This window comes from Oncorhynchus masou, chromosome 10 (assembly GCF_036934945.1).
Source record: "Oncorhynchus masou masou isolate Uvic2021 chromosome 10, UVic_Omas_1.1, whole genome shotgun sequence".
NCBI lineage: Eukaryota > Metazoa > Chordata > Actinopteri > Salmoniformes > Salmonidae > Oncorhynchus > Oncorhynchus masou.
The window spans coordinates 15,256,139-15,282,408 of record NC_088221.1 but is presented as its reverse complement, the minus strand read 5'-3'; the positions used below and the strand labels follow the sequence as shown (position 1 = coordinate 15,282,408).

Here is a 26,270-nt window from a genome sequence, read left to right as displayed (position 1 = left end):
AAAGACTGCATTAAAATGGCACAATGTCAAACCCCAGCGTAAGTGACCCCGCAACATGTTACCTTTGGTCTATCATTAAGACTCAAGAAAGATGAGGTTTAAGATACAGTGCATTTGGAAAGTATTCAGACCTTGTTCTACATTCTGTTACATTACAACCTCATTCTAAAATATTTATATATATTTTAAACATTGATGATAATGACAAAGGGAAAACAGCTTGTATTTTTTTGTGTGCAAATGTATATAAAAAAAACAGAGGTACCTTATTTACATAAGTATTCAGACCCTTTACTATGAGACTCGAAATTGAGCTCAGCTGCATCCTGTTTCCATTGATCATCCTTGAGATGTTTCTACAACTTTATTGGAGTCTACCTGTGGTAAATTCAATTGATTGGACATGATTTGGAAAGGCACACACCTGTCTATATAAAGGTCCCACAGTTGACAGTGCATATCAGAGCAAAAACCAAACCATGAGGTCGAAGGGATTGTCTGTAGAGCTCAGAGACAGGATTGTGTTGAGGCACAGACCAGGGGAAGGGTACTAAAAAATGTCTGCAGCATTGAAGGTCCCCAATAACAACAGTGGCCTCCATCATTCTTAAAAGGAAGAAGTTTGGAATCACAAAGATTCTTCCAAGAGCTGGGCACCTGGCCAAACTAAGCAACCAGAAGAGAAGGGCCTTGGTCAGGGAGGTGACCAAGAACCCGATGGTCACTCTGAAAGTCCAGAGTTCCTCTGTGGAAATGGGAGAACCTTACAGAAGGACAAACATCTCTGCAGCACTCCACCAATCAGACCTTTTTGGTAGAGTGGCCAGACGGAAGCCACTACTCAATAAAAGACACATGACAGCCCACTCACCTAAAGGACTCTCAGACCATGAGAAACAAGATTCTCTGGTCTGATGAAACGAAGATTGAACTCTTTGGCCTGAATGCCAAGCGTCACGTCTGGAGGAAACCTGGCACCATCGCTACGGTGAAGCATGGCGGTGGCAGCATCATGCGGTGGGGATGTTTTTCAGCAGCAGGGACTGGGAGACTAGTCAGGATTGAGGGAAAGATGAACGAAGCAAAGTACAGAGAGATTCTTGATTAAAACCTGCTTCAGAGGGCTCAGGACTTAAGACTGCGGTGAAGGTTCACATTCCAACATGACAATGACCCTAAGCACACAGCCAAGACAACGCAGGAGCGGCTTCGGGACAAGTCTCTGAATGCCCTTGTGTGCCCCAGCCAGAGCCCATATATGAACCAGATCTAACATCTCTGGAGAGACCTGGAAATAGCTGTGAAGCGACGCTCCCCATCCAACCTGACAGAGCTTGAGAGGATCTGCAGAGAAGAATGGGAGAAATTCCCTAAATACAGGTATGCCAGGCTTGTAGAGTCATGCCCAAGGAGATACGAGACTGTAATCGCTGCAAAAGGTGCTTCAACAAAGTAACGGGTCTGAATCATTTAAAAAAATATATATACATTTGCAAAAAAAAAATATATATACTTTTTTGCTTTGCCATTATGAGGTATTGTGTGTAGATTAATGAGGGGGGGAAACCAATTTAACACATTTTAGAATAAAGCTGTAACGTAACAAAATGTGGAAAAATTCAAGGGGTCTGAATTATTTCCGAATGCATTGTAAACCATAGGCTGTTCTTACCTTCAATAGGTATTTGGGAGACTGAATACAGGAAGGTGTTGTTGAGAAACATGGAAAGAAAGGACATTACAAGAGTATAGAGAAGAAGAAATAATCTGACATCCCCTTTAAGGGGTACAACAAAAAATCCTAACGTGAGAAGTATTTTCTTAATATACAATATTTGACAATGGACAAAATCTTAACTGGACATTATGATTGTAGTGAATGGTTCTCCTTAAATGAGGTTAGTTCAGACAGTGAGAGATGAATAGAGCAGCAGAGTATTATTTGTATAAATCGCTGACAATTACTTTTATGGTACACTAAGTGCAACACTGAGGGGGAACGTGCAAAAGTCAGGTTTACTACACTAGTTTATAGGTGAGGTATAACCCCAGATAGCCTTTTCAGAGGGCTGTAGCAGGATGTAATTGTTTATGGCCTAACTGTGACCTCACGCTGTCTAGAGGCCTTTAACATCCATCAAACCTCAACAATTCAACATGTTGTTCTTTACAACAGGAATTGTAAGAGCAAGCTGTATCAGCAGTCAGCATTTAAAGCCTCCTTCCTCACCAGCTGTTGACAGAGGGGACCACTGAGATATGCCCCCTTTGACAATTCATCCTTGTCGTGCCAGGAGGGGGGGGGGGGGTCGCAGTTAAAGGTAGAGCATGGTGCAAATGGACTCAAATGGTTCTCAGTGTTCAAAGGATTCAAATCGATCTGCTTTAATTGGAAGTCACATGCGAATGCTACGTCGTGTTTGATTTCTACTGTTTGTTTTTGATGCAATGCCTGTAAACGTATATAAGGAGTGATATGGTCTCAACTTGGATGAAATAATAGCCACCACCATGATGTTTTTTGAGTTGTATAAAGGGTTAAGGGAGAGAGAGCCCACTTTTTGGTGTCCTGAGCTGAGCTGAGCTGGGGTGACATTGACCTTGAGGCAGCATTGACTCTCGCCCTGGAAGTGGCCAGATGACCTGTTCAAACCAATACAGAAAGCAACAAGTCAATACAATACCACATACAGGTCATGAAAACTTGAGTAAATGAGGGACATAAAGTATATTGAAAGCAGGTGCTTCCTCACAGGTGTGGGTCCTGAGTTAATGAAGCAAATAACAACCCATCATGCTTAGGGTCATGTATAAAACTGCTTGGCAGGCCATTATTTTGGCTAGCATGACAATGCCCCCCTATAGGATGGCAATGCCTCCATCCACAGGGCCCGAGTGGTCACTGAATGGTTTGATGAGCATGAACATGATGTAAACCATATGCCCTGGTCGTCTCAGTAACCAGTCAACCCAATTGAACACTTATGGGAGATTCTGGAGCGGCGCTTGAGACAGAGTTTTCCACCACCATCAACAAAACACCAAATTATGGAATTTCTCGTGGAAGAATGCTGTTGTATCCCTGCAATAGAGTTCCAGACACTTGTATAATCTATGCATTGAAGCTGTTCTGGCTCATGGTGGCCCAACGCCCTATGAAGACACTTTATGTTGGTGTTTCCTTTATTTTGGCAGTTACCTGTATTGACAGTATACGGTCTATTATACAGAGCAATCCTTTCAATAGAAAAAGTTAACTACTGTACCCAGAGTATTACAGTTGCCATAGAGAGAAAAATCAAGTTAACTCCTGCTTTCAACAAGCATGACTCTAAGAGTAGGCCAGTTCCATTGTGGACCAGTGTGTTGGGTAATCCTTCAGGTAGACAGAAAGGGCAGTTTAGGACCATTCTGAGCTGGATTGTATGGAATCAGCAGTACAGCTGTCTGCACAGGGGGTGCTACAGTCCCTCCTGCACACGGACGAGAGGATATGAACCAAGCGTATGCAAGACAGTCTGAAACATTTCAAAGTTTCTGCACAAGATGTCCAAATGTTTTCTCTGGCTATATCTTCAGAGGCTAAACTGTGATTAATAGCAGCGAAATAAGCCTTTGAAGCAGGATTGGTGACATCAAAGTCCTAATCCATGGGTGGCAGGATTTTTTATAATGAGTGGGAAGTATCTTAACACATTTCAAAGGGTTTTACGCCATGAATAAACAATAGCTGCACAGATGTGCCACACACACACAGATGTGCCACACACACCTTAGAAAAATACGTCTCCAGAAACAGGAGGCAGCATTAACCAGGCTGCAGTACACACTCCGAGGAAAACATCCTGGATTTCATAGACCCGTACTTCAAATGGACTAAGATGAGGTCATTCCTTTCATGATAATTACAACACTTTAGGTCAATCCCTGAGCTGCCAAGATACAAATCTGTCGTTCTGCCCCTGAACAGGCAGTTAACCCACTGTTCCTAGGCCGTCATTGAAAATAAGAATTTGTTCTTAACTGACTTGCCTGGTTAAATAAAGATAAAAAATTAAAAAAATAGCTGAGAATGATTCACCTAAAACAACTATGGCCTGAAATCACACTTTTCTTGTTCCAACGGACAAACAATCCGTTCATATTCTACAGTATGACTCATACAGTTTCGCATCTCTGGAGTGATAGAAATCCATTTGCCATGGATTAATTAAAAGTCCGATCAAGTCTAACAGGAACGTCCTGCTCTTGCCAAAAGGCTTCACTTCATGCCAAAGGAATGTGTTGTCACATCACACACACAGCTGTAGTCAAGACAGCCCACAACATATGATTTGAAACAGAATATAGTCATTTATTCAACGGTAATAACAATGACATTGTGTTTAGGGTCCGACAGTCACACATTTTGGTCAGAAAGAGTATGACATTGTTGCCACACAAAGAAATGTCCCTTTTTCAGGACCCAGTCTTTCAAAGATTATTCGTAAAAATCCAAATAACTTTACAGATCTTCATTGTAAAGGGTTTAAACACTGTTTCCCATGCTTGTTCAATGAACCATAAACAATTAATGAACATGCAACTGTGGAACGGTCATTAAGACACTAACAGCTTACAGATGGTAGGCAATTAAGGTCACAGTCATGAAAACTTAGGACACTAAAGAGGCCTTTCTACTGACTCTGAAAAACACCAAAATAAAGATGCCCAAGGTCCCTGCTCATCTGCGTGAACGTGCATTAGTTATGCTGCAAGGAGGCATGAGGACTGCAGATGTGGCCAGGGCAATAAATTGCAATGTCCATACTGTGAGATGTCTAAGACAGCTAGAGGGAGACAGGACGGACAGCTGATCGTCCTCACAGTGGCAGACCACGTGTAACATCACCAGGGATGATGGTCGAATTCACGTTCATTGTCAAAGGAATGAGCTTTACACCGAGGCCTGTACTCTGGAGCGGGATCGATTTGGAGGTGGAGGGTCCTTCATGGTCTGGGGTGGTGTGTCACAGCATTATCGGACTGAGCTTGTTGTCATTGCAGGCAATCTCAACGCTGTGTGTTACAGGGAAGACATCCTCCTCCCTTATGTACTACCCTTCCTGCAGGCTCATCCTGACATGACCCTCCAGCATGACAATGCCACCAGCCATACTGCTCGTTCTGTGCGTGATTTTCTGCAAGACAGGAACGTCAGTGTTCTGCCATGGCCAGCGAAGAGCCTGGATCTCAATCCCATTGAGCACGTCTGGGACCTGTTGGATCAGAGAGGGGGGGCCTGGGGACATTCCCCCCAGAAATGTCCGGGAACTTGCAGGTGCCTTGGTGGAAGAGTGGGGTAACATCTCACAGCAAAGACTGGCACATCTGGTGCAGTCCATGAGGAGGAGATGCACTGCAGTACTTAATGCAGCTGGTGGCCACACCAGACACTGACTGTTACTTTTCAATTTTGACCCACCCTTTGTTCAGGGACACATTATTCAATTTCTGTTAGTCACGTCTGTGAAACATGTTCAATTTATGTCTCAGTTGTTGAATCTTGTTATGTTCATACAAATATTTACACATGTTAAGTTTGCTGAAAATAAACGCAGTTGGCAGTGAGAGGACGTTTCTTTTTTTAGTTTAGCTAGCATTGAATGCAAGGGAAGCTTGCAAGCATTTGGTCTCCCTGATAATTTTTTATATATAAAATAATAGCCAATCAGGGTTGAGCTAAACTGAGTAAGCACAGTTGTGAATGGTCCTGGCACACCAAAAAAAAGTGTAAAGGGAAGCCAGGTTGGATTTGCCTTCACACCAATGACATCATCACAATCCAAACGTCATAGACAGAAAAAAATTGAATTGTTGTTGTTGTTGTCTTCCGGTGGTTAGCTAGCTAGCTAAAATCGTCCCATTCATTATTTAGCCATGGATGGAGATAGGGATTTGGACTTGTGGTTTTACTTAATTTTCCATACTGGCCAATGATTATAACAACAATTCTGATCAATCATAAACATATACATTGTGCCCCTAGCCTGAGAGGATGGATGTTAAACATGTAGCTAGATGTAGTAGGCTGGTGCATATTTGCCCGTGAAAGGAAGTTAGGCTAGCAAGCAAGCATTTTAGCCAGGTAGCCTAGGACAACAAAAACTAAAAGGAAAGGGGGATACCTAGTCAGTTGTACAACCGAAGGTATTCAACTGAAATGTGTCTTCCGCATTTAGTGTGACTCTGTATGACAGAGTTATAGACAATTTCATCAACATGAAAAAGAAGAGGATGGCATTGCTGCCATTCCTCTACAAGTAGGGTGAGTTAACATGTTTTATTCTACTTGCAAGCATGCACACACACACACACACACACACACACACACACACACACACACACACACACACACACACACACACACACACACACACACACACACACACACACACACACACACCTGTACCATCGACAGCCACATCATATTTATATAGCTTACGTTGATTGGACAAAATAGTTTTGGTATCTTTTAGTTGTCACTGTATTAGACTAAGCATAGGTGATTAGATGATGTTGAAATGGTGCTGGATTAGTAGAGGCATATGAACTAACAGGTTATAGAGCAAACAACACAATTATCACAACACACGGGTTGTAATATGTATTTTTTTCCCTGGCTTGGCTTCCACAGTGATTTTACCCACACACCACTACCGCAAACAAACAGAAAATGCACAGAAGCACAGTATTGCATAAATTATGAAATCATGCAACAGCATACCACCTTGTATCCCACTGCTGGCTTGTAAACAGGGCTAAGAAATGGAATGACAGAAATTACAATTTATGTCTGACAAAACACATGAGGGACAGTTTGACATTTACTGGGGGGGCTGGTCCTGACTGTAAAAAAAAAATGCACACCCTCCCCCTCCACATGAACTCAAAATAATGTTTTTGGCCACAAATAACAATAACTGTAGCAACCCTGAATTTATAAATGTGGCTATCGACTGTGTCACTTGTTTTTGTGGCACAGTTGATCTCCCGTAGGGCTACGGGCCAGAAGGTTGAGGGTTCGCCAAGCACCCTAGGGACAAGCTCACTTTCCCTGCCTGTTTCATTTACACTACAATCAGAGCCGGCTGCAGACAATGATCAGCTACGGGGAAATCAGATTTTCTACATGTGGATGCCATATTAATAGTTATATTAAATATATGCAACAAATTTTCCACCAACTGGTCTCTGTGCTAATACACCACACAACCAAGAAACAAAGCATAACAACATCCAGAGCTTCAATATCATGGTTTGTGTTTTCAACACCACAATAAATAGACTTTGTCAATCGCGACAAACAGAAAATACATCAATCCCTACTTTGTAGGCCTAACCAGTATTGAAGGCATGGCTTGACAATCTCTGAATGTCATTCAACTTTTTGGTGTTTTGTTTCACCAAATGGCCACTGCACAATTTGGATTGATTGATTTGCTAAAACAACATGTATATATGTATGTATATATATTTTAGATATTTTCCTTATTGAGGCTATATATACACACACACACTACTGTTCAAAAGTTTGGGGTCACTTAGAAATGTCCTTGTTTTTGAAAGAAAAGCAAATTTTTTGTCCATTAAAATAACATAAAATTGATCAGAAATACAGTGTAGACATTGTTAATGGTGGAATTGTCTTCTGAGCTGAAAACGGCAGATTTGTTATGGAATATCTACATTGGCGTACAGAGGCCCATTATCAGAAACCATCACTCCTGTGTACCAATTGTGTTAGCTAAACCAAGCTAATCATTTTAAAAAGGCTAATTGATCACTAGACAACCCTTTTGCAATTATGTTAGCACAGCTGAAAACTGTTGTCCTGGTTTAAAGAAGCAATAAAGCTGGCCTTCTTTAGACTAGTTGAGTATCTGGAGCATCAGCATTCGTGGGTTCAATTACAGGCTCAAAATGGCCAGAAACAAAGAACTTTATTCTGAAACTCGTCAGTCTATTCTTGTTCTGAGAAATTAAGGCTATTCCATGTTCTGTTCTGTGAAGGGAGTAGTACACAGATGTGTACGAGATCTTTCTTGGCAATTTCTCGCATGGAATTGCCTTCATTTCTCAAAACAATAATAGACTGACGAGTTTTAGAACAAAGTTGTTTTTTTCTCGCAAGTAAGCATTTCACAGGTAGTCTACACTTGTTTTTATTTGGAATATGTGACAATTTTTAAAATTAGAATCCATAACATACTCGTTTCAGGAAACTAAGCATATGTCACAGGAGAGGCATTTGAATGTAAACTGGCATCTAAAGTCTTCGAAAGCCAAGTTAACAAACAGATCACCGAACATTTTGAATCCCACCTTACCATCTCCGCTATGCAATCTGGTTTCAGAGCTGGTCATGGGTGCACCTCGGCCACGCTCAAGGTACTAAACGATATCATTAACCGCCATTGATAAAAGACAGTACTGTGCAGCCGTCTTCATCGACCTGGCCAAGGACGACTCTGTCAATCACCACATTCTTATCGGCAGAATCAACTGCCTTGGTTTCTCAAATGATTGCCTCGCCTGGTTCACCAACTATTTCTCAGGTAGAGTTCAGTGTGTCAAATCAGAGGGCCTGTTGTCCAGACCTCTGGCAGTCTCTATGGGGGTGCCACAGGGTTCAATTCTCGGGATGACTCTTTTCTCTGTATATACTAATGATGTCACTCTTGCTGCTGGTGAATCTCTACGCAGACAACAACATTCTGTATACTTCTGGCCCTTCTTTGGACACTGTGTTAAACCTTCAAACAAGCTTCAATGCCATACAACACTCCTTCTGTGGCCTCCAACTGCTCTTAAATGCAAGTAAAACCAAATGCAAATATTATCTTCTCACTTCCTGTTTTTGATATTACTACTACGCAAGTAACCATTTCACTGTACCGTTTATACCTTCTGTATCCTGTGCAAGTGACAAACAAAACTTAGATTTTATTTGATATTGTGTGTGTTTACCAGAGACAGTAATGTGAAGAACATGACCTGTATCAAAGTCAGATTTGTTACGAACCAGCTCGTAGCCCGTAACAAAGAGGGAGACAACACGAAGATACAGAAATGACAAACATATTTATTAAATAACAATGGTGAGTGTGTAGTCAGTAGTGTTGTCACACCCTGATCTGTTTCATCTGTCCTTGTGATTGTCTCCACCCCCCTCCAGGTGTCACCCATCTTCCCTATTACCCTCAGTGTGTGTATATCTGTGTTCTCTGTTTGTCTGTTGCCTGTTTGCCTTGTCAAGATTACTAGCGTGTTTTCCGAGTTCCTGTTTTCCTAGTCTCTTTTTTTTGTCGTCCTGGTTTTGACCTCTTGCCTGCCCTGACACTAAGCCCGCCTGGTTGACCATTCAGCCTGCCCTCGAGCCTGCTTGCCGCCCTGTACTGCTTGGACTCCAACCTGGTTTGTGAACTTTTGCCTGTCCTCGACCTGCCTCTTGCCTGCCCCTTGTTGTACAATAAATATCAGAGACTCAAACCATCTGCCTCCTGTGTCTGCATGAATGAGTGGATGCGTGCATAGTTGGTGATAATGAGGGGTGTTGAGAAGTGCCAAAACAAATGAACAAAAAGAGGCCCCAAAATTGCCACAACGAAAAACAAAAGTGTGTCTGTGTGGAGAGAGTCTCCTCAATGTATGAAGGAAAGGTATATTTATCCCTGGGACACACCCGAGCTCATGTGTGTCCCATTTTGGTGACGACCCTCCTGGCTCTGCCCACCGACATCTTATTAAGGAAAACAAAAGCAAAGAGAAATAATTCGGCAGACAGTGGGAGGGTTGTCACAAATTAGGATATAGGCAAAGGACTATATAGTGTATTTTTTACCTGGGGTTTTTCCTTATTGTAGGCTACTACTTTTACCACTTTTAGTCTTGAAATCTTTCGTTGTTTACTAAACTACTCACTCTGTTTAGCACATGGCCTCACTTGTGAATCCTTATGGAGATGGGTGGGGCTAAGGCTTAAGAGGGTGTGGACGATGCTGAATGGGTGTAGACAAAGAAGAGCTCTCCAGTAGGTGTACTAAAACATTCTAGGGCCATTTTCTCAAAAGTGAGGTTACAAGTTTATCAACTTTCAAAGCAGAATTACTTTCCCATTGTTCCTCAACTGCAGAGCATGATATACCATTTTCTAGCTCATAGTCTCTACTTGTATCCAATGTAAAAAAATAAATAATCAAATTTTGCTACGTAAGACCAAATTGAGGCAGTCAGTCAAATTTGAGAAGAGCTCTTCTGTGGAAAAATAAAAGAAACATCTTACAGGCCTCAGCCAAACACACAAAAATGGATCTCTCAAAATGGTGCCCACAGATAAATGGTGTCAGGTAGCTGCTAGGCCAGTGCAGAAGCAGGGACGCGCTCCAATTAGCCCAAAGTAAAGCTGGATGGATTAATTGGAGTCGGTCTCTCCTCTCCCCATTAGTGCTGCTGGGCCAGATCATCTGAGCACATTTGTCATGATGAATTAGCGGCTGAGTGTCGAACGGGCCCATCAAGTGTCGCTGTGCTTTCACGCCTCTCACTTGCCATGACACCACCAAGGGGAGATGAAGGGGCTGTGTTTTGATGATGAGGGACGCTATGACAGTTGTACCTAAGCCTCGCAACGGACACTCTCACTTCTTTCTACATGTATTCCCTCGGCAGCTCTTATTAATTCATTCTCCTTGTGATTCCCTATTCCCTTATGACTACATGATTAGTGCTTAACTGTCACTCCGCTCACAGATTTCCTTTCTTGAAACATACCAGCACCTGAGATGTCCAGCATAAAAGCAAACCTTAAATCACAAGACTGTGGTAAAGTCAATGACAGATTGAGATGAAACGTTTGGTTTCTGTCTGTTGGTAATACTAGTGTAGCATTGACACTGAGCACATACGGAGTGGGAAGAAGTCACCGTTGCACTTTAAAGGCAATGGAATCTGTTTTTGAGTCAAGTATGTAGGCTCATGCCTTACAACGTGCATGGGCCATCAGCAAAAACGTTTTGTCAATCGCTCAGGTAAATCACCTCTCTAACTAAGCCTGCACCTTTCCACTAAATCTTCCTTTTTAAAACCAGATAACATCCTCTTACTGAAAACCCAACCGTGGCTATTCTCAATATTCGGAGTCATCATCACAACTGTACAAAACGGTATGTATTCACCAGAGGGTTAATCACGAGAGGCTGTAGGGGTGGATAGGAGGAAGTGAGGGGGTCCATCTCCTATCAGGTCATCCCGTCTTAGGGAGCAGGCGGTGCTGGAGGATCACACTGATCGTTTCTGCTTCATGCGTGTTGCTCTTGGCATGGGCTGTCGCCACAGATACACAGAGGGAGAAAATGAGAAAAAGCCTTCCCTGGCATCTGTGCGTTCACGTTGAAAATTAAGCCCAGCAAGAATCATATAGAAAAAAAGCTCAAGCTGGCAGTTGTATTGGGTTTCTATTGACAAGAATAGTCAATGTACCCGGGATTAAAAAGCAATCCCGCGTTCAATATGACACCTCCCTACATTCTTTTATGAGTGCCAGTGCGAGCCTTGTCCTTCAGATGCTGTGGATCGAGCTGTCGACACAGGGGACAATCAAAGTTGTAAGAGAGCAGCCTCGCAAAGCTGAGTTTGCAGAGGCTTGGTGGATATCTCTCCTGCTCTCCCGCTCTCGTTTTTGAATAAATGTGATCTGGAAACCCAAGTCAGCAACTAAGCAAATGAGATTATGGCAGCCATAACCCTCGCCCCCCATAACCAGCACCATTTACGCACAGAGACTAATCCAGAGGCAGTTCATGTTAAATGCCATCCACTACTGTCAAAGCAGATCAATCATCAAAACCATGGCATAATTGGCTTTTAGTGATACAACATTATCAAAGAATATACTTATGTGACTTGTGGTATCAAAGTAAAGGGGTATCAGAATCTGACTGCTGACTCAAAACATTCCCTGTGATTAGAGAAACTATACAAAAGTATTACTTAAGATTCATGCTTAGACATATACAGTACATTCAGAAAGTATTCAGACCCCTTCCCTTTTTCACATTTTATTAGGTTACAGCCTTATTGTAAAAAACAGAAATACCTTATTTACATAAGTATTCAGACCCTTTGCTATGAGACTTGAAATTGAGCTCAGGCGCATCCCGTTTCCATTGATCATCCTTGAGATGTTTCGACAACTTGATTGGAGCCACCTGTGGTAATTAAATTGATTGGACAGGACTTGGAAAAGGCACACACCTGTCTATATAAAGGTCCTATAGTTGACAGTGCATGTCAGAGCAAAAACCAAGCCATGACGTCGAAAGAATTGTCCGTAGATCTCAGAGACAAGATTGTGTCGAAGCACAGATCGTGGAAAGGGTACCAAAAATGTTCTCCAGCATTGAAGGTTCCTAAGAACACAATGGCCTCCATCATTCTTAAGGAGAGAAGGTCGCCCGGCCAAACTGAGCAATCGGGGGAGAAGAGCCTTGGTCAGGGATGTGACCAAGAACCCGATGGTCACTCTGCCAGAGCTCCAGTGTTTCTCTGTGGATTTCGGAGAACCTTACAGAAGGACAACCATCTCTGCATCACTCCACCAATCAGGCCTTTCTGGTAGAGTGGCCAGACGGAAGCCACTCCTTAGTAAAAGGCACATGACAGCCCACTTGGAGTTTGCCAAAAGGCACCGAAAGGAATCTCAAACCATGAGAAACAAGATTCTCTGGTCTGATGAAACCAAGTTTGAACTCTTTGGCCTGAATGCCAAGTGTCACGTCTTGAGGAAACATGGAAACAATCTACGGTGAAGAATGGTGGTGGCAGCAGCATCATGATGTGGGGATGTTTTCAGCAGCAGGGACTGGGAGACTAATCATGATTGAGGGAAAGATGAATGGAACAAAGTACAGAGAGATCCTTGACCTCAAACTGGGGTGAAGGTTCACCTTCCAGCAGGACAATGACCCTAAGCACACAGCCAAGACAACGCAAGAGTGGCTTCGGGACAAGTCTCTGAATGTGCTTGAGTGGCGCAGCCAGAGCCCGGACTTGAACCCGATCAAACATGTCTGGAGAGACCTGAAAATAACTGTGCAGTGACATTCCCCATCCAACCTGACAGAGCTTGAGAGGATCGAGAGAGAAGAATGGGAGAAACTCCTCAAATACAGTTGTGCCAAGCTTGTAGCGTCATACCCAAACGCTGCCAAAGGTGCTTCAACAAAGTACTGAGTAAAGGGTCTGAATACTTATGTAATTGTGATAGTTTTTTATATTTGAGAAATTTGCAAAAATCTCCAAAAACCTGGTTTTGCTTTGTCATTATGGGGTATTGTGTGTAGATTGATGAGTCACATTTTTAAAAATCCATTTTAGAATAAGGCTGTACCGTAACAAAATAGGGAAAAAGGCAAGGTACCTGAATACTTTCCGAATGCACTGTAGATGGAGGACTAGCTTGGCACCCTGACGAAGCATAGAGGAATGCAACCCAGTGGGATGAAAGGCAGACTACTAAAAGAGAACAAAGGGCACGTTGTGTCATCCTGCTGCACGGCTGAAGGAACATGTCAATTCTTAAGAGAATGTCTTAACATGAAGAGAGGAACATCGTACTGTCTTGGAGTTGTGAAATATGTTGAACCAACATGTACCATTTCAAACATCACAGCGGAATTACGTGCAGAAAACTATATGGAGTTAAATGTACTGTACTGGTTGATGCAGAGAATGCACTAACTCGGAACATACAGACTTGCATAGTACATGAATAGAAATTATTTGTAATGTATTACAATCAGTCTGTGACCACTTCTTGTATGTTTGAAATGTAAGCTTGTGTATTTACAATAAAAGGTACATAGACCTATATACAGTATTGACATTTTCTCTGCGGTAAAATAAGGTTGCCACGACAAAGAGATGACTTCAAAGCCACATGGCTCATACCACAGAACTATAGATAAATATACAGTGTGTTAATAGTGTTTTACCATCTATATATACACTCAGCAAAAAAATAAAAAATCCCTTTTTCAGGACCTTGTCTTTCAAAGAGTATTCGTAAAAATCCAAACTTCACAGATCTTCATTGTAAATTATTTAAACACTGTTTCCAATGCTTGTTCAATGAACCATAAACAATTAATGAACATGCAGCTGTGGAACGGTCATTAAGACACTAACAGCTTACAGACGGTAGGCAATTAAGGTCACAGTCATGAAAACTTAGGACACTAAAGAGGCCTTTCTACTGACTCTGAAAAACACCAAGAGAAAGATGCCCAAGGTCCCTGCTCCCTGCTCCCTGCTCTGTGTGAATGTGCATTAGGCATGCTGCAAGGAGGCATGAGGACTGCAGGTGTGGCCAGGGTAATAAATTCCAATGTCCGTACTGTGAGACGCCTAAGACAGAGCTACAGGGAGACAGGACGGACTGCTGATCGTCCTCGCAGGGTCAGTACCAACACCTGCACACGATCGGTACATCTGAACATCACACCTGCGGGACAGGTACAAGATGGCAACAACAACTGCCCGAGTTACACCAAGAATGCACAATCCCTCCATCAGTGCTCAGACTGTCCGCAATAAGCTGAGAGAGGCTGGACTGAGGGCTTGTAGGCCTGTTGTAAGGCAGGTCCTCACCAGACATCACCGGCAACAATGTCGCCTATGGGCACAAATCCACCCTCACTGGAGCAGAATGGACTGGCAAAAAGTGCTCTTCACTGACGAGTTGCGATTTTGTCTCACCAGGGGTGATGGTCGGATTCGCGTTTATCTTCGAAGGAATGAGCGTTACACCGAGGCCTGTACTCTGGAGTGGGAGCGATTTGGAGGTGGAGGGTCCGTCATGGTCTGGGGTGGTGTGTCACTGCATCATCGGACTGAGCTTGTTGTCATTCCAGGCAATCTCAACGCTGTGTGTTACAGGGAAGACATCCTCCTCACTCATGTGGTACCCTTCCTGCAGGCTCATCCTGACATGAGCCACCAGCATGACAATGCCACCAGCCATACTGCTTGTTCTGTGCATGATTTCCTGCAAGACAGGAATGTCAGTGTTCTGCCATGGCCAGCGAAGAGCCTGGATCTCAATCACATTGAGCACGTCTAGGACCTGTTGTATCGGAGGTTGAGGGCTAGGGCCATTCCCCCCAGAAATGTCCAGGAACTTGCAGGTGCCTTGGTGGAAGAGTGGAGTAACTTCTCACAGCAAGAACTGGCACATCTGGTGCAGTCCATGAGGAGATGCACTGCAGTACTTCATGCAGCTGGTGGCCACACCAGATAATGACTGATACTTTTGATTTTGACACCCCCTTTGTTCAGTGACACATTATTCCATTTCTGTTAGTCATATGTCTGTGGAACTTGTTCAGTTTATGTCTCAGTTGTTGAATCTTGTTATGTTCATACAAATATTTACACATGTCAAGTTTGCTGAAAATTAACACTGTTGACAGTGAGAGGACGTTTCTTTTTTTGCTGACTTTATTAGATACTAGTCTCCAAGCTAATACACATTTGCAAAATAGGCATTATAAAATGTATGTACGTTCACTTGCAAGTGTTTAAGTTAATACACATAAACATTACAAACCCACAACACACCATTTTACTTGCATGTTTTCACCAATAAGCCGAGGATACCTAATAATTCAAAACATACACAAATGATCCTGACACTAGTCGTGTTTATATTACCTGGTTATTAATGTAGATACAACTTGGTTGATGTACGTACATGCTAAAAACCCAGAGAAATACACAATTCATATTAATATATTGTGCGACAGAAGAAATAAATTGATTACATCAAATACAATTTTCTTTGTCACATACGTCAAATAGGTGTAGACTTTACCTGTGAAATGCTTACTTACAACAACACAGAGTTAAAAAGAAAGAACATTTTACAAAAACAAAAAAACAAAAAAAGGAAATAGCAACATAATAAAATAACAATAATGAGGCAATATTAATAACAATATACAAGGAGGACAGGTACCTGGTCGATGTGCAGGGGTACAGTGTAGTTGAGGTAATTGCGATCAGATGTACAGCTGAAGTCGGAAGTTTACATACACTTAGGTTGGAGTCATTAACACTCATTTTTCAACCACTCCACAAATTTCTTGTTAACAAACTATAGTTTTGGCAAGTCGGTTAGGACATCTACTTTGTGCATGACAAGTTCTTTTTCCAACAATTGTTTACAGACAGATTATTTCACAAAATTTTCATTGGATCACAATTCCAGTTGGTCAGACGTTCACATACACATATACTAAGTTGACTGTGCATTAAACAGCTTGGAAAATTCCAGAAAATTATGTAATAGCTTTAGAAGCTTCTGATAGGCTAATTCACATCATTTGAGTCAATTGGAGGTGTACCTGTGGATGTATTTCAAGGTCTACCTTCAAACTCAGTGCCACTGTCCTTGACATCATGGGAAAATCAAAGGAAATCAGCCAAGACCTTAGAAAATAATTGTAGACCTCCACAAGTCTGGTTCATCCTTGGGAGCGATCTCCAAACGCCTGAAGGTATCACGTTCATCTGTACAAACAATAGTACGCAAGTATAAACACCATGGGACCACGCAGCCGCCATACCACTTAGGAAGGAGAAGCGTTCTGTCTCCTAGAGATGAACATACTTTGGTGCGAAAAGTGCAAATCAATCCCAGGACAGCAAAAGAGTCCTATATCGTCATAACCTGAAATGCCGCTCAGCAAGGACGAAGTCCCTGCTCCAAATCCGCCATAAAAAAAGCTAGACTACGGTTTGCAACTGCACAAAGATCGTACTTTTTGGAGAAATGTCCTCTGGTCTGATGAAACAAAAAATAGTACCGTTTGGCCGTAAGGACCATAGTTATGTTAGGAGGAAAAATCATGTTGTGGGGGTGTTTTGCTGCAGGAGGGACTGACGCACTTCACAAAATAGATGGCATCATGAGGAGGTAAAATTATGTGGATATATTGAAGCAACATCAAGACATCAGTCAGGAAGTTAAAGCTTGGTCGCAAATGGGTTTTCCAAATGGACAATGACCCCAAGCATACTTCCAAAGTTGTGGCAAAATGGCCTAAGGACAACAAAGTCAAGGTATTGGAGTGGCCATCACAAAGCCCTGACCTTAATCCTATATAAATTTTGTGGGCAGAACTGAAAAAGCGTGTGCAAGCAAGGAAGCCTACAAACCTGATTCAGTTACACCAGCTCTGTCAGGAGGAATGGGACAAAATTCACCCAACTTATTGTGAAAAGCTTGTAGAAGGCTACCCGAAACTTTTGATCCAAGTTAAACAATTTAAAGGTAATGCTACCAAATAATCATTGAGTGTATGTAAAGTTCTGACCCACTGGAAATGTGACGAAATAAATAAAAGCTGAAATAAATCATTCTCTCTACTATTATTCTGACATTTCACATTCTTAAAATAAAGTGGTGATCCTAACTGACCTAAAATAGTGAATTTTTTACTAGGATTAAATATCAGGAATTGTGAAAAACTGAGTTTAAATGTATTTGGCTAAGGTGTATGTAAACTTCGGACTTCAACTGTATGTAGTGTGTGTGTGTGTGTGTGTGTCAGTTTAGTATGTTTGGGTGTGTGGGTAGAGTCCAGTGAGTGTGCATAGTCAGTGGAAGAGAGTCAGAGCAACAAAAAAAGGGGGTCAATGCAAATAGTCCGGGTAGCCATTTGATTAACTGTTAAGCTTAGGGGTAGAAGCTATTCGGGAGTCTTTTGGTCCAAAACTTGGTGCTCCGGTACCTTTAGGCAGGGAGATCGACCCCAGTGATGTACTGGGCTGTACGCACTACCCTCTGTCGTGTCTTATGGTCGGATGCTAAGCAGTTGCTATACTAAGAGGTGATGCAAACAGTCAGATGCTCTTAATGGTGCCGTCGTATAACTTTTTGAGGATCTGAGGTCCAAAGCAAAAATCGTTTCAGCCTCCTGAGGGGGAAGAGGCTCATCACGACTGTGTTGGTGTGTCTAGACTATGATAGGTCCTTGGTGATGTGGACACCGAGGAACTTCCTCAACCTGCTCCACGACAGCACTGTGGATGTGTATGGGGGTGTGCTCGGCACTCCGTTTTCTTTAGTCCACGATCAGCTCCTTTGTCTTGCTGACATTGAGGGAGAGGTTGTTGTCCTGGCACCACATTGCCAGGTCTCTGAACTCCTCCCTATAGGCTGTACAGGCCTACCACCATTGTGTCGTCTGCAAACTTAAGTGTTGAAGTTGTGTATGGGCACACAGTCGTGGGTGAACAGAGTACAGGAGGGGACCAAGCACACATCCCCTAGGACTCCCCGTGTTAAGGGTCAGCGTAGGGGATATGTTACCTTCTCTCAACAGCTGAGCACTGCCTGTCAGAAAGTCCAGAATTCAGTTACGGAGGAAGGTGTTCAGTCTCAAGGTCCATAGCTTAGTGATGAGCTTGGAGGGCACTATGGTGTTGAAAACTGAGCTGTAGTCAATGAACAGCATTCTCACGCAGGTGTTCCTTTTGTCCAGGTAGGAAAGAGCAGTGTAGAGTGCAGTTGAGATTGCATCATCTGTGGATCTGTTAGGATGGTATGCAAATTGAAGTGGGTCCAGGGTGTCTGGGATGATGGTGTTGATGTGAGCCATAAGCAGCCTTTCAAAGGATTTCATGTCTACAGATGTGAGTGCTACAGGGAAATAGTCATTTAGACTGGTTAGCTTGGTTTTCTTGGGCACAGGGACTATGGTGGTCTGCTTCCAACATGTAAGTATTACAGACTGAGTCAGGCAAAATTTGTCAGCTGGTCAGCACATACTCTCAGTAAGTGCCCTGGTAATCAGTTTGAATGTTAACTTGTTTAAAGGTCTTACTCCCATCGGCTATGGAGAACATGATCACACAGTCGCCTGGAACAGTTAGTGCTCTCATTCATGGTTCATTGTTGCCTCTAAGTGAGCATAGAAGGCATTTATCCCAGGTTGGCCGGGTTTCCCTTTGTAATCTGTGATAGTTTGGAAGCCCTGCCACATCCGACGAGCGTCAGGGCCGGTGTAGTAGGATTCGATCTTTGTCCTGACGCATTGCCAGGTTGATGGTTCTTTGGAGGGCGTAGCAGGATTTTTTATAAGCATCCGGATTCGTGTCCCACTCACTGAAAGTGGTAGCTCTAGTCTTTAGCTCAGTGCAGATGTTGCCTGTAATCCATGGCTTCTGGTTGAGATATGTATGTACACTCACAGTGGGGATGACATCATCAATCCACTTATTGATGAAGCAGGTGACTGATATGGTAAACTACTCAATGCTATCTGATGAATCCTGGAACATATTCCAGTCTGTGCTAGCGAAACAGTCCTGTAGCTTAGCATCCGCATCATCGGACCACTTCCATATTGGTACTTCCTGTTTGAGTTTTTGCTTGTAAGCAGGAATCAGGAGGATAGAGTTAAGGTCAGATTTGCCAAATGGAGGGCGAGAGAGAGTTTTCTATGCTTCTCCGTGTGTTGAGTAAAGGCCATCTAGAGTTTTTGCACCTCTAGTTGCACAGGTGAAATGCTGGTGGAAATGAGGTAAAATGGATTTTCTTCCATTAAAATCACCGGCCACTAGGAGCACTGTCTCTGAGTGAGCATTTTCTTGTTTGCTTATGGCCCTATACACCATGTTGAGTGCAGTCTTTGTGTCAGCATCTGCTTGTGGTGGTAAATAGACAGCTACAAAAATATAAATGAAAACAATGAGTAAATAGTTTGGTCTACAGCTTATCATGAGGTATTCTAACTCAGGTGAGTGGAGCCTCAAGACAAATCGTGCACCAGCTGTTATTAACAAAGAGACACACACCACCCGCCTTGAGCTTACCTGACGCTGCTGTTCTATCCTGCCGATATATAGAAAAAACAACTAGATTTATATTTTCCATGTCCTTGTTCAGCCACGACTCAGAGAAATATAGGATATTACAGTTCTTCAGATCACGTTGACAAGATACTCTCGAACGGAACTCGTCCAGTTTATTCTCCAGTGATTGCACATTCACCAATAGAACAGAGGGTAGAGGCGGTTTATCCACTCGCCAACATTGTCTCATCAGTTATCCCGCACGCCGGCTTCAATAACGTCGCCTCTTCCTTTTTCGAGTGTCAGGGATTTGGCCTGGCCCGGAATGAGCCGTATGTCCTTCGCCACCAACTCATTGAAATAGAAATCCTTATCCAAATCGAGGTTAGTAATCACTGTTCTGATGTCCAGGACCTCTGTTCGTTCATAGAAAACGTTGGCGGAAACATTGTGTATTTTTTTTAAACATTAGCTCAAGAAAACACAAAATAGTACAATTGGTCAGGAACCCGTAAAATGGCTGATATTTCCTTCAGCGCCATTCTGCACACATACAGTAAGTATACTGTAAATCTATATTTTATCTGTTATTTTACCAGGCAAGTTGACTGAGAACACATTCTCATTTACAGCAACAACCAGGGGAATAGTTACAAGGGAGAGGTGGGGGGTGAAAAAGCCAATCGTAAACTGGGGATTATAAAGTGACTGTGATGGTTTGAGGGCCGGATTGGGAATTTAGCCAGGACACCGGGGTTAACACCCCAACTCTTACGATAAGTGCCTTGGGATCTTTAATGACCACAGAGAGTCAGGACACCCGTTTAACGTCCCAGCCGTAAGACGGTACCCTACACAGGGCAGTGTCCCCAATCACTGCCCTGGGGCAATGAGATATTTTTTTTAGACCAGAGGAAAGAGTGCCTCCTACTGTCCCTCCAACACCACTTCCAGCAGCATCTGGTCTCCCATCCAGGGACTGACCAGGACCAACTCTGCTTAGCTTCAGAAGCAAGCCAGCAGTAAGGAGCCATGCACCATAAAAAAATAGAATTCGACCCCTATGCCCTGCAGGCTGCTCTGGCAGAGTGAGGGCTGTCATACGGTGCCATGCCTGTGTGCAGATGTGCTCTGCTGACAACGACCCTAAGGATACATACAACTCCTCTGACCGCAGGCCTCCCAGGCCTCACCGGACCATACACAGCTCAACCGATTCAGACACTCTGATCTGAGGGATCTGGGAAAGGCCGTGGCTTGGAGGAATTTGTCGATGCAAATACATCCAATTTCCTCTGACAAAACACCACCACATGGCCAAGCCTCAAGGACCCTGCCTGATGAGATTCTGCTAGACTCAAGTGGTCCCACTATTCAGGTCAGGAAATCTGTTCACTTTCTGGGGCTTTGATGGTTCACTCTAAAGTGCAATCACATCTTACTTATCAATATGCGACATTTCAATTTATTTGAACATTTCTAGACCAGTCCATTCCCAATTAGTAATATTTACTGACAGCACTGAAATGTTCCAGGCAGTCAAGTGTTCACAGTATCTTCAATCACTTTGAGACGTCATTTGAAGAACAAACAGGAAAGTGTTACATGCTTTGGTTATTTTAATTTGATATTCACATTTGATAAGACAGATAAAAGTTTATTCAATGACTTTATTTGTTCCGGATCCACCATTGTCCTTTCATCTCAAATGTCAACAAGGCTGACACCTAGTGGTCACAACTAGGGCCACCCGGTTGGTATTCACAACTCGGCAGCATAAAACTAAACCAACCTGGGTTAAATAGATTTGCATCTGATAGCAGTAATTTAATAAATAACACTGAATCTATGATATGAACTAAAATGCAAATTACATTCCTCCAGATTTTACCCTGAAGAATGGAATTACAATTTTCCTCTGCTATTTGTCACTTAAAAGGGAACTCAAGCCTTTCCCACTTGATAAGCAGAAGTGGATTGTCTCAAAGCTCTTATCTTACGTGATTATCTAAACTTTCATGAAGTGTCATAAGAAGACAGGACCTCTATATCAGAGGAATGTTGAATATTGAGTGAGGGCACCCTGTGGACATTCTCAAAACCAGTGAGAACGAGAGACGAGATACAGGGTAAGATTCCATGACTGAAACACTAATAACAACAATGACTAGATTACAACTACACAGTAATAACGCTTTTACTGCAGTCAATCATGATAATCTCAACTTGATGCCTATTACCTACTGTGCACTTGACCCAATGACATTGCTGCAAATACACTATATATACACAAAAGTATGTGGACACCCCTTCAAATTCGTGGATTCATGGTTTTCAGCCACATTGGTTGCTGACAGGTGTATACAGTCAAGCACACCGCCATGCAATCTCCATAGACAAACATTGGCAGTAGAATGGCCTTATTGAAGAGCTCAGTAAATTTTAACCTGGCACTGTCATACGATGCCACCTTTCCAACAAGTCAGTTCGTCAAATTTCTGCCCTGCTTGAGCTATCCCGGCCAACTGTAAGTGTGGTTATTGTGAAGTGGAAACATCTAGGAGTAACAACTGCCCCAGCCGCAAAGTGGTAGGCCACACAAGCTCACCAAATGGGACCATCGAGTGCAGATGAGCGTCGCGCGTAAAAAATCATCTGTCCTCAGTAGCAACACTCACTACTGAGTTCCAAACTGCCTCTGGAAGCAACGCCAGCACAAAAACTGTTAGTCGGGAGCGTCAGGAAACAGGTTTCTATTGCCAAGCAGCCACACACAAGCCTAAGATCACCATGCGCAATGCCAAGTGTCGACTGGAGTGGTGTAAAGCTCTCTGGAGCAGTGGAAACGTGTTCTCTGAAATGATGAATCATGCTTCCCCATCTGGCAGTCTGATTGACGAATCTGGGTTTGGTGGATGCCAGAAGAATACTACCTTCCTGAATGCATAGTGCCAGCTGTAAAGTTTGATGGAGGAGGAATAATGATCTGGGGCTGTTTTTCATGGTTCGAACTAGGCCCCTTAGTTCCAGTAAAGGGAAATCTTATAGCTACAGCATACAATGATATTCTAGACGATTCTGTGCTTCCAACTTTGTGGCAATAGTTTGGGGAAGGCCCTTTCCTGTTTGAGCATGACAATGCCCCCATGCACAAAGCCAGGTCCATACTGAAAGGGTTTGTTGAGATTGGTATTGAAAGCCTCCTAAGTGGCACAGTGGTCTAAGGCATTGGTTCTCAATCCTGGTCCTGGGGGCCCAAAGGGGTGCACATTATTGTTTTTGCCCTAGCACTACACAGCTGATTCAAATGATCAACTCATCAAAAGGCTTTGATGATTTGAATCAGGTGTGTAGTGCTAGGGCAAAAACAAAGGTGTTTTCTACGACACATTGTGTCAAGCAGTGTGGCTAGGCTGGGTTGTGTTTCGGAGGACGCACGGCTTTCGACCTTCGCCTCTCCCGAGTCCGTACGGGAGTTGCAGCGATGAGATAAGACTAACTACCATTTGGATACCATGAAATTGGGGAGAAAAAGGGGTAAAAAAAAATATTATAATAATTTAAAAAATACAAATTTTTAAAAAGTGGGGAAGAACTTGACTGGCCTCCACAGAGCCCTGACCTCAACTCTATAAAACACCTTTGAGATGAATTGGAACGCAGATTGCGAGCCGGGCCTAATCGCCCAACATCAGTGCCCGACCTCACTAATGCCGTTGTGTCTGAATGGAATCAAGTTCCCGCAGCAATGTTCCAATATCTGGTGGAAAGCCTTCCCAGAAGAGTGGAGGCTGTTATAGCAGCAAAGGGGGGAGGGGCCCAGCTTCATGTTAATGCCCAGGATTTTGGAATTAAATGTTCGACGAGTGTCCACATACTTTTGGTTATGTAGTGTATATCCCTTTGTGTGTTTATGCTGAATATAAGAAAGCCGTTGGACAAGCTGAACCAAATTAGAGAGGCTTTTAGGCCTAATTGACACCATGTCTGGAGCAATGAATGGTGAACCACATCTCTGCTGTTACTCAATACTTCGGAGTACCAAAGTGCAGTGAATTCTCCACCCATTCACATTATACTGAATTTACTTTTTCATGCTAGTGTATTTTTCTACAATCAAGTAAAGAGGATGGCTGTGGGCTCACCTCATGCACTACGTTCCAATATAGCCTATAGACATTGCACATGGATTTCTAATGGAAGCTAAACCAAAAGTACCCATCGTAAATTGGAGCTGCTCTTAATTCGACTATAACTGAAAGCAGTCATTTACAGGTGGCTCAAAAGGAAGCGAAGCACATAATGTGGCTTAACTGCAGGAAAGTATGAAGTGCTGTATCTGGTAATTGAACACATCCATTAGCATGCCGGCTCAGCCAAGTGACCACGGGGCCCCAGCCACGGCTAATGATGAGGATATTACCACCTTTATTTAACTGCACAGAAAAGACTGGGAAGAAGAGTTGCTTATATGATCTCTAAATACCGTTTCTTCATCTCCTGGGTATTTGGAAACCTTATCACAAAAATATCCCGTTGCTGCACAATCTGTAGATAGCAGCAAGCAGCAGGAAACCAAACGGGGCAGCTTAGTGAAAATAAAAAACAGAGCCCTCCATGGAGAGCTGAGCCTCTCAGGAGATAATGGATACTGGAGATTTATCCACACACAGTAACGCATCGCAGAGAGAGAGGATTTGAGTGGAGGAGGACCAGGATGCCGCTGTGTCTGGAGAGGCGTCTTTAAAAAAGAAAAGAAAATCTCCTTACCTGAAAGTTTGAGACATGAACAATACTAGAAACAAAAACACACAATCATACACTGAGTGTCCCAAACATTAGGAACACCTTCCTGCTATTGAGTTGAACCACCTTTTGCCCACAGAACAGGCTCAATTCGTTGGGGCATGGACTCTACAGGGTGTCGAAAGCATTCCACAGTGATGCTGGCCCATGTTGACTCCAATGCTTCCCACAATTGTGTCAAGTTGGCTGGATATTCTTTGGGTGGTGGACCATTCTTGATACACACAGGAAATTGTTGAGCATGAAAAACCCACCAGCGTTGCAGTTCTTGACACTCAAACCACGTGTGCCTGACACCTACTACCATACCCCGTTCAGAGTACGTAAATATTTAGTCTTAACCATTCACTTTCTGAATGGCACACATACACAATCCATGTCTCAAGGCTTAACAATCCTTCTTTAACCTGTCTCCTCTCATTAATCTACACTGATTGAAGTGGATTTAACAGGTGACATCAATTAGGGATCATAGCTTTCACCTGGATTCACCTGGTCAGTCTTCGTCATGGAAAGAGTAGGTGTTCCTAGTGTTTTGTACACTCATCGGGACCCCAATACATGTCTACCACAGTGTAAACAGAATTAAGATGATTTAGTTGTTTAAACAAAAAGTGAGGTTTCCAACTTCCTGTAAGGAATTTGGGGCAGTAACATAACACTCCAAATGAGTGATAATGAATGATAATGAATTCTAAAACATTTTTATTGAAAGTCTTGCGACCTACCGGTTTTTGTTAATGGACAACAATGTCTGCAGGAAGAGCGTCTCAGTTCTTTTCCAGAAACTCGTACACGTTGTACAAGACGTACATGACAGCAAAGGGATAATCAAACCATACCTGATAAAAAAAATGACCTATCCAACTGTATTAGTGTGCAAGCACCAATGATACATTGGATACTAATCCATACATACTGCACTGGGCCTCAATTCCCAGAGCCTTCGTAGCGTTAAGATCATCGTTAGAGTGATGGGCAGCAGATAGCCTAGCAGTTAGAGTGTTTCAGTGTTTTGTTACTTGTCATGTTTGGTGTTTTTTATGGACCCCAGGAAGAGTAGCTGCTGCTTCTGTAAAAGCTAATGGGGATGCAAATAAATGTGCTTGTTTGGGAAACACTCTTAAAAAGTTGGCTCGTAAATAACGATGTACTGGTACGATCGTCGTAGTGCTTAACTTTATTCGCAACAAGGCCCTGATCTACACCTTGCCAGCATAATGGTGAATCCCAAAGCAGAGCTCAATATGTTTTGGTCTCCAGAAGTACTTGTAGTACAGATTGTCCTCAAACGTATCTGAAGAGAAAACATATTTGAAGATAACATTGAAAAAAAAATACTAATCTTAATTAAACATTGTTGTTTTCAGAGCAGGGTTGTTTTAGTACACATGACCTTGACCTTGTCTGCTGGTGAGGCCTTGTCTTACCCACCAGAGCAGGGTTGTTTTAGTGCACATGGACTTGACCGTGTCTGCTGGTGAGGCCTCGTCTTACCCACCAGAGCAGGGTTGTTTTAGTACACATGACCTTGACCTTGTCTGCTGGTGAGGCCTTGTCTTACCCAC

General features: G+C 42.9%; 1 pseudogene; it reads right to left on the bottom strand.

Moving 5' to 3' along the window:
• Positions 1 to 26,270, bottom strand: part of LOC135546822 (myosin-IIIb-like) — a 100,276-nt pseudogene that overhangs the window by 31,385 nt on the left and 42,621 nt on the right.